The following is a 12,345-nucleotide window of genomic DNA, read 5'->3' on the forward strand; positions in this document are numbered from 1 at the left end:
CCACATCCAGGAGTGGGATTTGAACCTGCCATGTAAGGATCAGCTGCTTAATGCTACTTGATTGATTGTATGTTGTATTAGATCTTATTCGAGAATTCTTAACTAATATAGAGATGTTACCATATAATGGTGAATGTTTTTAAATTCAAATTTAACTTTAAACTTAGCAATGTGACGGTGTGTTGTGTGAACTCGTGTTAGCAAGACAGTGTATAAGCCTGACAGTGTTTTGTGTAAACTTGTGTTTGCGAGACAGCGTGTTGTGTGAACTGGTGTTCGCTTGAAAATGTGTTAGCATGAAGAATGTTGTATGAACTCCTGTTAGCGAGACAGCGTGTCTTTGTAAACGTGTGTTAGAATGACAGTGTGATATGTGAACTAGTGTTAGCGAGACTGCATGTTGTGTGAACTCGTGTTAGCAAGACAGCTTGTTGTGTAAGCGAGACAAAGCGTTTTTAAACTCCTGTTAGCGAGACTGTGTGTTGTGTAAAATCTTATTTACAAAACAGTCTTGTTTAAACTCATGTTAGCATGAAAGTGTGCTGTGTGAACTCCTGTTAGCGAGAATGCGTGTTGTGTAAACTCATGTTAAAAAGACAGCGTTTCTGATGTAAATTCGTGTTAGCATGGCACTGTGATTTGTGAACTACTGTTAGCGAGACTGCATGTTGTGTAAACTTGTGTTAGTGAGAGAGCATGTGTGAATTCGTGTTAGCGAGACAGCATATTGTGTGAATTCGTGTTAACGAGACAGCGTGTTGTGTAAACTCGTGTAAGCGAGACAGCGTGTTGTGTGAACTCATGTTAATAAGATTGCATGTTGTGTAAACTCGTGAAAGCGAGACAGTGTGTCGTCTGAACTTTTGTTAGCTAGACTTTGTGTTGTGTGAACTCATGTTTGCCTGACAGTGTGATGTGTGAACTCATGTAAGCAAAATAGCATGTTGTGTGAACTCTTGCAAGACAGTATTTTTTGTGTTAAACATGTTTTTGCATGACAGTGTGAACTAGTGTAAGACTGCATGTTGTATGAACTCAGGTTAGCGAGACAGCATGTTGTGTGTATTAGTGTTAGCTTGACAGAGTGTTGTATAAATTTGTGTTAACAAGACAGCATGTTTTGTGTAAACTCGTTTAAGCGGCTGTCAGTGTTATTTGTGAACTAGTGTTAGCGAGACTGCACGTCGTGTGAACTCGTGTTAGGTAGACAGCATGTTGTGTGAATTCATGTTAGCTTGACAACGTGGTGTGTAAACTCGTGTCAGACAACGTGTTGTGTGAACTTGTGTTAGCTTGACAGCATGTTGTGTAAACTATTGCTAACAAGACATGGTGTTTTGTGTTAACTCGTGTTAGCATGACAGTGTGATTTGTAAACTAGTGTTAGCGATAATTTTCATTTATCCATTGTATATCTTTAGCTTCTTGAACTTTTTGTGTAATGATAATTTTTTTTGTCAATATAAAAAGTGGGTAAAATTTCTCATTGAAGAAAAAGAATCTTACAGACGCCTTGTTGGGAATCTGTCAGAACACTCTAATAAAATCCAACCAACAAAAATTCTCAATGTTACTCTCTCTGATGAAATGGATGAGAACCTTCAGAACCTTGAGAAGTTTATAGGGGAAATGCCAATTTAAGTTCGCCAAGTGAGAAATCTGTGAATATGTGAAAAATCAAAATGTGTCCTTGCAGAAGGAAAAAGGTGTCAAATCATAAAATTGTGTCAAGTGAAAATGTGTGAAATGAAAATGCGTCAATGTCAAATCAGTGTGAAAATAATATCAATTCCAAGGAATCAACTGCTTGCGATTCGTATGATGATCATGGTGATGTATCAAATTATTCTGATGATTCTGGGAAACTTCTATCGAGTCCAAAGAGTCCAGAAACTACTGCTCATACTCGACCAGTACGCGAACGGAAAATGCCGATCAAGTTTAAAGACTATGAACTGAGTTAATGATTAAGTTTTTCATGTTTGTTAATCTTTGCAGTTAATGACATTAAAAGGTATTATCAGCAACATTGTATTTTCAATTTTAAAAATATAGGGTTTTCATTAAGTAATATTTCATGTACATTTAAAGTAATTTTTGATCTGAAAAAAAGGATGGGATGTAGTCTTTGGTTTATTTCATATGTTCTAAGAAAGATAACTCTATGATATATCAGTTACTATTATCCATCATTCTGTGTACTACGTCATCAATATTGTTGTAGTTGAATAAATTGTTTACCCTAAGCACGTGTTACTGGGACAATGCATAAGTGTGCATGGATCGTTATCCGAGGTTAATTGTTGTTAACCGTAGGAATACGACAATATTCTTCATTTTTTGGTTTTAATCGCGAAAACATAAGTGTCCGTTTTTGGTTTCAACATTTATAACAGAGTATTAGATTAATCGCTTTTTTTGCAGGTAAAACTGCTGATTCAGTAATAAAAAGACAAGTTGTCTTAAGTTTTTATGCACTTATGAATTCAAATAAACCCAGAAAATGTGCCTGAAAAGTTTGAATAAAATCGGTGCACTGTTTAAAAAAGAAATCGCCAAAATTCCAAATCCGGGACCGTCGGGAGTCGGGAAGACTAGAAGTACCGCTTGCCGACAGGTACACAGTCGGACGGGTTGACAGGTAGATGGGTAGACAGGTGGACCGGTTGATTTAGAATGTTTTAAATAGGTCATTTGAAGACGGCTGGTTTCCTAGAATTTCATAAATTGCATTTAAACAATGTAGCGAGTTACATTGGTGCCGTGAGTGGTTTAGGGTAAAACCAAATCCTGTCACACTACTCTTCAACCATGGTAAATGTCAATGCTGGGTAAGTAGAGCATACAGTCAAAAAATTATTCTTAGAAAGGATCATGAGAAATTGACGTAACTTCCTAATTTTCAGGAATCATCATCAATTAATGGAACACTTCTAGTATACCGTTTCCCAAAAATATGGCACTAAAATGAGTGCCGCCGAAGGCGGTGTAGTATTATAGAGGGATCGCGTGAGCGATCAATAAAAAAGCCAAAAATCGTCAAATTAAGCCCAAAAATGATTTCTTTGTCAAAAATGAGGTTTAAAAAACTGGTTCTTAAACACATCTTTATTAAATTTGAAGTAAAACACAATCCAGAAATAAAACTACAGGCTTTTTGTAAAATATAATTTTTATGTTGTCAATATCGAATGTTGTCTCGAGCGCCTTCTGTAGAAATTAATGAATATTCATGATGTGTCGTCCCTGGTATACTTGCGTGACGTAATTTTTGTAAACAGAAACAGCTGATTGTGTGAAATGCCAGTGAAGTTAAAGGATATTTACCAGAAAAGCGCCGATTTGGCTGGTTTAATTCATTGGTTAATTGGATTAAATGTTCTTATTGATTTAAATGGTAAAGTATGTAAAAGTTGTGAGACGGGAAAATTTGGATTGAGGAAGGATTCCAGTTATTCCAGCGACGAACACGTTTGGAGATGTTCTAATTAAAAGTGTAATAAGAAAGTCTCTGTAAGAGTGGCGAGTTGGTTCGAAAATCATAGATTAACTCTGGAAAAAATTCTCTTAATTACCTATTTTTGGGTGCACAAAGTATGTGAATTATTCGTCAGACACGAACTTGACATCGCTAGCCAAACCATTGTGGACTGGTATAATTTCTCGCGGGAGATTTGTACTTGTGTTTTGGAAAAAGAATCGAAAAATATAGGAGGAGAGGGGAAGGTTGTGGAGATAGACGAGAGCAAGTTTGGAAAGAGAAAATTTCATAAAGGACGAAAAGTTGAAGGTGTGTGGGTGTTTGGAGGGATAGAGAGGGGATCAAAGAAGTGTTTTTTTACTACCGTGGCCGATCGTTACTGAACATTATTAAACAGAATATTTTCCAGGAACTACCATCATATCTGACTGCTGGAAAGCTTATAACATTCTTGACCAGGAGGGATTAAATCACTTTAACCATTCCCTAAATTTTGTTGACCTATACCACTGGTGCACACACTAACACTATCGAGTCAACCTGGAGAGCACTGAAAAAAATCATTGCCAGTAAGCGGAACTGTAAATTCTCTGTATGACACTTATATCAGTCAGTATTGTATACGTAAAAAATACTTAAAAGACTCCCCCGACCCATTCCTAAAAATTTTAGAGCTTACCCAATCCGTGTACAACCCCCAAATTCTCATCCCCCGGCTTACTTGCGACAAATCACAACCTACATCGCCAAAGAAACAACGCCAAGTGCTACAACCTATTTCGTCTCTAAGTATAAATGACAGCATGGATGATTTTGATATCTAAGGTAAGTAGATTTTTAATTTTTTTGATAGCAGTATTTTATTATTACCAAAAATCACTCGATCATACGAGTTTTGTTGAAGCGATGAGAAAATGGCGGTTTGTTTACTATCTGCATAGCAACGGCAAGGAAAATAACCGCTCATGCGCAGTCGCGTGATTCTGGGGACCGGCATACTAGAAACTACCCCAATTAATAGGTCATGTTCAAAATAAAAGGATGTTATGAGATATCGAACCAATATAAGAACGAGTAACCGATAGAGAGAAAAAAGCCAGTTAATTAATTCGTACTAAAAATATTCTGAGACAATCATGAGAAAATTCATATGAGATAAGAAGTGTATAAAAGAAAAAAAATATTGCCAAATAGGTGAGGCCCCTTGCTCTCTCTTAGAGGAAAAAAAAAACTAAACTCCCTCAAGATCCACCACTACATTTCCTCTCTTTCATTTTTTTTAGGTCACCTGAGTAAACTCAGGTGACCTATTGCTATCTGTTTTCGTCCGTCGTCGTCCGTCGTTCGTCGTGCGTTAACATTTGAACATTTTCAGCTTCTTCTCTGCAACCACTGAACCAATTTCAACCAAATTTGGCACAAAGCATCTATGCTGTGAAGGGGAACAAAAATTGTGAATTTCATGATCCCTGCCCCCCTGGGGCCTGAGGGGTGGGGCTAAAACCACTAAAATTTATGCAATCTTTAAAAATCTTCTTCTTTACTCCTGGACATCAAGCAGTCAAACTGTTTGCATGATTGTAATCAGCAATAAGTCCTCTACCAAAATTGTGAAATTCATGGCCCTGGGGTCAGGGGTTCTAGTGCTAGGGTGGGGCTAAATAAGTATGTAGTGAAAATGCATTATTTCTTTGAAAATCTTCTTCTCTGCTCCTGGGTATTAAATAAACCAACTAAGTACATAGTTATAATGAGCAAGAGTGCCTCTACCAAAATTGTGAATTTTATGGCCCCAGGGTCAGGGGTTCTGGTGTTAGGACGGGGCTCTATTGATTATATAGTGAAAATACATGAATTCTTTGAAAATCTTCTTCTCAGCTCCTGGGTATTAAATAAACAAATTAAGTACATAGTTATGATAAGCAAGTGTGCCTCTACCAAAATTGTGAATTTTATGGCCCCAGGGTCAGGGGTTCTTGTTTAAGGGGGGGGGGGGGGGGCTCTAATGATTATATAGGGAAATGCATGAATTCTTTGAACATCTTATCCTTTGCCCCTGGTTAATATGCTAATGATCTAATTACATATTTAAGGCCAGGATTTTTTTTTTAGTTTTTTAAACCCTCCGCTCAAGGTTTTGAATGATTTAGAAAAAAATAAAACATTTTTTTCTTTCCTATGTCAAATTTGAGTCGGGATCGAGATTTCAAATTTACGAACTCGCACTTCCGCTTTTAGGGCGGGTAAATAAAGCTAGATTTGAGAAGAGCTTGGTTTAGTGTAAAATTCATCGATAAGAGTGCCATTCAAAACGTTTCACCCGTTCAAAAGACAAATAAAATGCTGACGACTTTGTTGCACAATGACATGATGGTGAGATAATTATGTATTCGTTTCAAAAGTAACTGTAAATTATTTTCCTCCCCCAGGTTTTTAACTGCCCGTGATAGCTATTGCATATTGCCAGGGACATTGTTTAGGTATCTATTATAGCTTACGGTCTAAGCATCATTCCTCAGAAAAGGGTTGCTTATGCATCAAGTGTAATGAATAAAACTATGGGAGAAGTGAATTCAAATTTGAGGAAGAACCTGAAGAAATAAAAAGAAATTCAAATATTAAAAGGCAAGAATATACAAATATATACAAGCATATAGTATCATTTGTATCAACCAGAAAAATTATTTTACACTTAATTGAAAAAAATGTAGACCCTACTCCCCAATACTCCCTGTCTGTTTTATGATAGGAATTATAATTTTAGGCACCAAGTAAATTTTAGAACAATGTCTACACATTCATATAACACATATTAAAGAAATGAAGATATTTTGAAATATATTTTGATCAACATCACAAAATTTATGTAATTGGCCCAAACTGGCGGATGATGAAATAAGCAATTAAATGTTCTACTTTCCTATTTGTAAGCATTATGTGTCCAGTGGTAAGGAGCCTATTAGGATAGCATAAAAAAAGAATACATGTAGCAATGTTAATAATTGATTTATCAAAAAAAAATTTATTTCCTTCTCCTTCGGGACTTTTTTACATGTTCATAACTAAATCTAAACATAAAAAATGCTGGCCTTATAATGAAGAAAGGGGCCTCTTTCAAAATAGATAATTTCTCAGGGCTACGGGGTCAGGGGTACCAGGGGGGTACTTTGACTAAAAATGAATTAATGTTTTGATATCTGTCCTTTGATAAGCAATGGTGCCTCTTTCAAAATTTGTGAATTTCATGGCTTTTGATTAAAACACGAACCAAATATAATCACTGGAAAGTTGATACACGATACTCAGGTGACCTATAAGGCCCGAGGGCCTCTTGTTTGATTTGCAACAGGGAAATTCTTGGCACATTGTGTAACATGCATTATCCTCATTTGCTACCCAGCAGGCAAAACTAGTTGGATTGACGTTGAATGTACGTTGGATTTAAGTTGAAAATGAAAGTCTTTTTCTGACGTCTATACAACGTCAAATTTCAACGACGTCCTACCGGCGTCGAATTGTTTACATTGAATGAAATCAGTGTTGATGCATAAACAACAAGAAAATTACTGATTTTAAGTAGTTTTCAATATTTTATTTCACTCCATTAAAGAAAATCCCTTTTTATAGGGCTTGAATATTTAAATAAGATTTTTTTTAATTAACAGTTCCTTCATGTGCGTCTTTCTTTCTGCCTCCCCTTCTCTCTTGTCCGGGGCATACTTTAGGCAACGGGCCACAATAGAGGTAAACTTCTGCACCGCACTTGCTGCAACAACCAAAAATAAAAAGAAAAGTGAAAATAATTTATGCTCAAACTCTATTAACTCCATAACTTGAAGAATTGAACAATTAGCATACCAACCCATGCCTGGAACAAAGATGTAGTTCCAAAAACTATTTTCCCCCTGTTGCCTTTAATGTTCATGAGGGACATCACATCATTTGTCATTGTAACGTTGGTCTGTAATAGTGCACTTAAAATATTCCCGGATTATCACGAGATGTTAGATCGTAACTTATAAAGAACAAAAACAGTTATTGAGATATGATTAATGACTTTAATTTATTTAATAAATTATATATATGATTAATCAAAGAATATTAAAATAATCCAAGTAAGCAATGCAATGCAAAGGAAATGTAGTGATATTTACCTATAAAATAGATTCAGATGAATTCGGCAATGGAAATAATTACAGCAAAGTTATAAATTGGCAGATAAATAAATAAATAGGAGACAAACTCCTGAAATCGGCTATATCTCATAATTAAAGAAAGCAAAGTGAACGATTATCTTGAACGGAAATGCCAGGATCCCAGACGGTAGCACCGGTTGTCAATGACAACTGCGCACCAAATCCGAGATCCAAGAGAGATATCTCTAATTAGATATTTAGCTCCACTACAGTCATATTCCTGCAAAAATGTAAATTTGAGATTATTAAGTTACTTTTTGAATTTTGAAAGCTGAATATTAAAAAAAATAAGAGAAGTTAATAAATGACAATAGTAAGAAAGAATTTCCTGAAAGATTTTGGATATACCAATTTGGGAATTAAAAAATAATGCCAGACATTGATTTTGTAAAATTTGAAATGTGAAGAGTAGAATGTCCCTTTTTGAACTCATCTTGACTCCATCTCTTAGGTTCAAACCTCCTCTTGTGGAAAACCTCTGAACCAATATACGGTTAAAAAAATTATTAACCCGGATATAAAATTTGTAAGTTTTAAGTATTATATTACTAAAGATGTTTGGACAGGGTAAAGGTACAGAATGTATCTTTAAAAAAATGACTCAAAAATTATTCTTATCAATAGTTTTGAAAATTGAGTCGTGTATTTTAGCTTACAGACATATGTAAATTTGTACTAATTGTTGCCATTTTGCAGGTTCTGTAAACTCGCCGTCTTACTTGATAAACTCGTCCAAATTTGTTCGCTGAATTATTTCAAAGGGGTTGGTTCTAGTATTTTCCATTCTCCTGTCATTCATTAACTCTTGATATTTTTTGTCTTAAATCACTTAATAAATATAGCACACGTTTCTGAAATTCTGGAAAAAAAACAAAAGATCTAAAATGTTCATTTTTAATGTGTATCAAACATGTTTGTTTCTACTGAGAGATATATTTACGTTTTAAAACAAAATTTTAGTCAAATTTATGTTTTTGTTTTGCAGGAATTATTAATTACTACATTAAATAAAACAGTAACAACATGAATTTGGGTGTAACTATATGTAATTTCTTTCTTTTTTAGCTTCTATCATGGGAAACTTGTCCTTGTCATTTTTTGCTCCTTGAGAAGTTTCTCCTGTATTTTTGCCAGTTTAGGGTGTTGATTTCTTTTGGTTTCTTTTCAAAGTAGGCAATTCTTATGACCCTGACCTTGAAGATGACTTTCTTGTCTCTTTTGATGAAGATTTATGCTTACTCTTGTCTTTTGAGTCCTGAAGTTTTCTGGATGAATTATGCAGAAATGAAGACCCTGACCTCAAATATGATGGGCTTCTTTTCTCATCTGATGAAACTTCATCAGACAATGACCTTGATCTTGAATAAGATGTTTAACTGTTTCCTGAAGTCCTTTTCAATATGGATGGTCTTGACCTTGCTTTATAACTGCGTTTATCTGAACTGACGTTTTACAATGACCTTGATCTTGAATTCAATCTGCTTCTCTGTTTATCAGAACCCACGTACGACAGCCTTGAATAGGATTTTTCCCATATTTATCCGAATTATCCTTGTTGGAAAATGACGTGAAATGTGATCTTCACTTCTGACGTGATCCGTTTTTCGACCTAGAACTTGAATATGACCTGCTTCTATAATTTTCTGACTTTGTTCGTACTGATGACAACCTTGAACTTGATTTTTTCCTGCATTTCTTTGAATTACCTTTCACTGATAATGACCTTGAGCTGGACCTTGATCGTGATCTGTTTCTTGACCTCGAATATTTCTTACTTTCCTCTAAACTACCTTTCAATGACCTTGATCTGGACCTTCAATGCGATTTGCGTGACCTTCTTCTTTTTCTCTAAGCTACCCCTCAGTGATTTTGACACAGATCTGAGTATTCTTTTTCTTTGTCTTTCTAACCTAACCTTCCTTGATAAGTCTGAACTTGACTGATTTTTAAAACTGTCGACTATCCATTTAAGATGATCAGAACTTTGAATTTTCTTGGGTTTTAAAATTTTGGAGGGATTTTATTTGGCTGTGCAGGCAGTTTGCGAGAATCAGTGGCTAAAAAAGAGAATAAAAATAGCTTATGCAATTGTATATCTTCACACGTACTTTTTTCCCCTCCCTGACATTTTGAAACAACAGGGTATCTTTTATTACAAATAAATTAATTTAAATATCATCATGTATTCCAGTTGTATTCAAGTTTTCACAAGAGAACAAAATACAAAGCCAGGCATTGGTTATTCAAAAATTCATACGTGGATCTGAAGTCTCTTGGGCTTTCCCTATAGGGTCTTTTCCTTCCAGACTTGAACCAGCTATATATGAACAAGAATTTCCACATACAAATTAAACAAAGAGCAATTTAAAGAAACAGAAATAAGAATTTCTTATGACTATAGAACTGACCTATTGAATAGAGTAAAGGGCCTTCTGTCTCTATGCTTTGGGCACTGCCTTCGTGACGGTTTAACATCTTCGTCATTCCAAGAACACCAAAAGAATAACTTGTCATAAAAATTTTACTAAGATAGCTGTGGAAAATTAGGTACTGAAATCTCTCAGCTGGCAAAGTCTGTACTAAGACAGTTCTACTTACGAAGTTTCAGTCAATTTTGTCTCGGTATCTGTAAAATTGTACAAATCAAACAAACGTCACTTTCATTGCATACATAGAATGCCACCCTCACCGGGAAATACACAATATCGCACTCTTTGCTGAAGCATTGTGTGGCTATCATTTCAAATACACAATATTACTATTCTTGCATACCTAAATCACCACTATCATTGCAAATCCACAATGTCATCCTAATTGGGTAATACACAATGTCAGTATCATTGCAAATACACAGTGTCACTCACTGCAATATTGCATACACACAAAACCATACTTATTGGGTACTTTATACAATTTCATGATGATTGCAACAACAGAATGGCACTAGAATTGTTAGCATAAATATTCATTCATTCTTTATCCTCTCATATTTCTTGCTTTAAGGTTTCTCTCAAAGTATCTAGAGATTGTTGTTTCTGTATTATGGCAATAAACATTCATATGATCCTAGGTGTGATCAGTAGAATGTCTCTCTTTGATGCACTTTCGACGTATTACAGAAGATTTCCTTTGGTACCTCCTACCTTTGAGCCCAGGTTCATCTTCCTCTTGCTTCTTTGTGGTATCAATAGGACGAATACGAATCTGATAGCTGATAGCAAAGAAGCAAGTAGGAAAAGTGAAGAGTGTCGCTATGATGGTTGAGGAAATGGACCTGGAAGTTGTAATTGTACTGGTGGTTGTTGCTGCACAATTGGAGCGAATGTTACATTATATTGTACAATAAGTTCAAACGTGAGCTGAACTGGAGACTGATCAAGAGATGATACTAGGGTCTCTTGCTGTGAAGGATCCAAATCAGATACTGGTAATTTGGCCTTCACTCTTAAGTTTAACCATGCCTGGAGTGCTTGGCGTCATAATAAATTAATGGACTTCTTTGTTTTTGTTGGGGAGATTTGCGGCTTTTGAAGTGGAGGTGGCAAACTTGTTGTCACAGGGGGCTTCGATGGAGCTGCTCCTTGTTAAGGATATCCCTATCTTGTATGAACAAAAGATCAAGCAATAAAGTGTTGTGTCCTCAAGAATTTTGTCTTATGAATGTGATAAAAGAGACAGAAAAATAAAGATTCTTTACTATGGGCATTATTTTATTCGATGTTTTTGTAGGGACCTACGAGAAGGAGGTATGTGTTAGTAGAAAAAAGAATTTTGCTCACCCCATCATTGCCAACAGGGGTTTGACTAAAGCCCATTATTGACAGTGGCAGCTTTTCTACCTGGACTTTGAATTCTACCTCCGTACGCAATTTGTAGTGCCTCTGTGTATTTGTGGGATTTGCTGGACTCGTTTTTAAAAACGATGTTTTGAGACTTGGTATTATTTACCGAACTCGAATGTGGTATACTTGTATGTCTGTGTCCTGTCCTATATTTACATGGCGATAAGAGGCCCACGAGCCTTATAGGTCACCTGAGTATTGTGTAATAACTTTGGTACGTGTTTTAAACAAGAGACCATGAAATTCACAATTTTGAAAGAGGCACCGTTACTTATCATAATTATAACCTTACCATCCCTACTCTCTTTACTTCATACCCAGGGGTATATCAGAGTAACAAAGAGAAAATGCACTTCCTCTTTATAACCAGTTTTGCACCTCTCTCAAAAGGAACCACTGACCCTGGGGCCACATATTTTCAAATTTTACAAAGGACATAACTCATTTAAGGCCTTTCTGTGGTCCCTAATTTCGAACGTTTATCAAAGGCTTTCAAAATTAAATATTTTAAACAAAAAGTCTTTATTATTTGAGTCTTCATTTTAAAATGTCAAATAATTGATATACACAGCATACAGAGCTGCCTTTTAAAGTTTGGGTCCTTTGATTTTTGATTCATGAATATCAAGAAATCACTGACAGGTACAAACTATCAAGCTGTCGTAAACACCGAGCACATATTTGTTCAGAGTCGAGTTTGATACATAATGTGTATATTATCTGTGTAAAGGTTGTGTAAAAATATATTTGTTGAACAAGTTTGTGCTCTGTTTTTATGCCCCCGTAAACGAAGTTTCGGGGGTATATAGTTTTTGTCGTGTCTGTT

This window comes from Saccostrea cucullata, unplaced genomic scaffold (genome assembly GCF_032062105.1).
Source record: "Saccostrea cucullata isolate Sc308-1 unplaced genomic scaffold, CSIRO_AGI_Scuc_v1 ctg1114, whole genome shotgun sequence".
In the NCBI taxonomy this organism is placed as follows: Eukaryota; Metazoa; Mollusca; class Bivalvia; order Ostreida; family Ostreidae; genus Saccostrea; species Saccostrea cuccullata.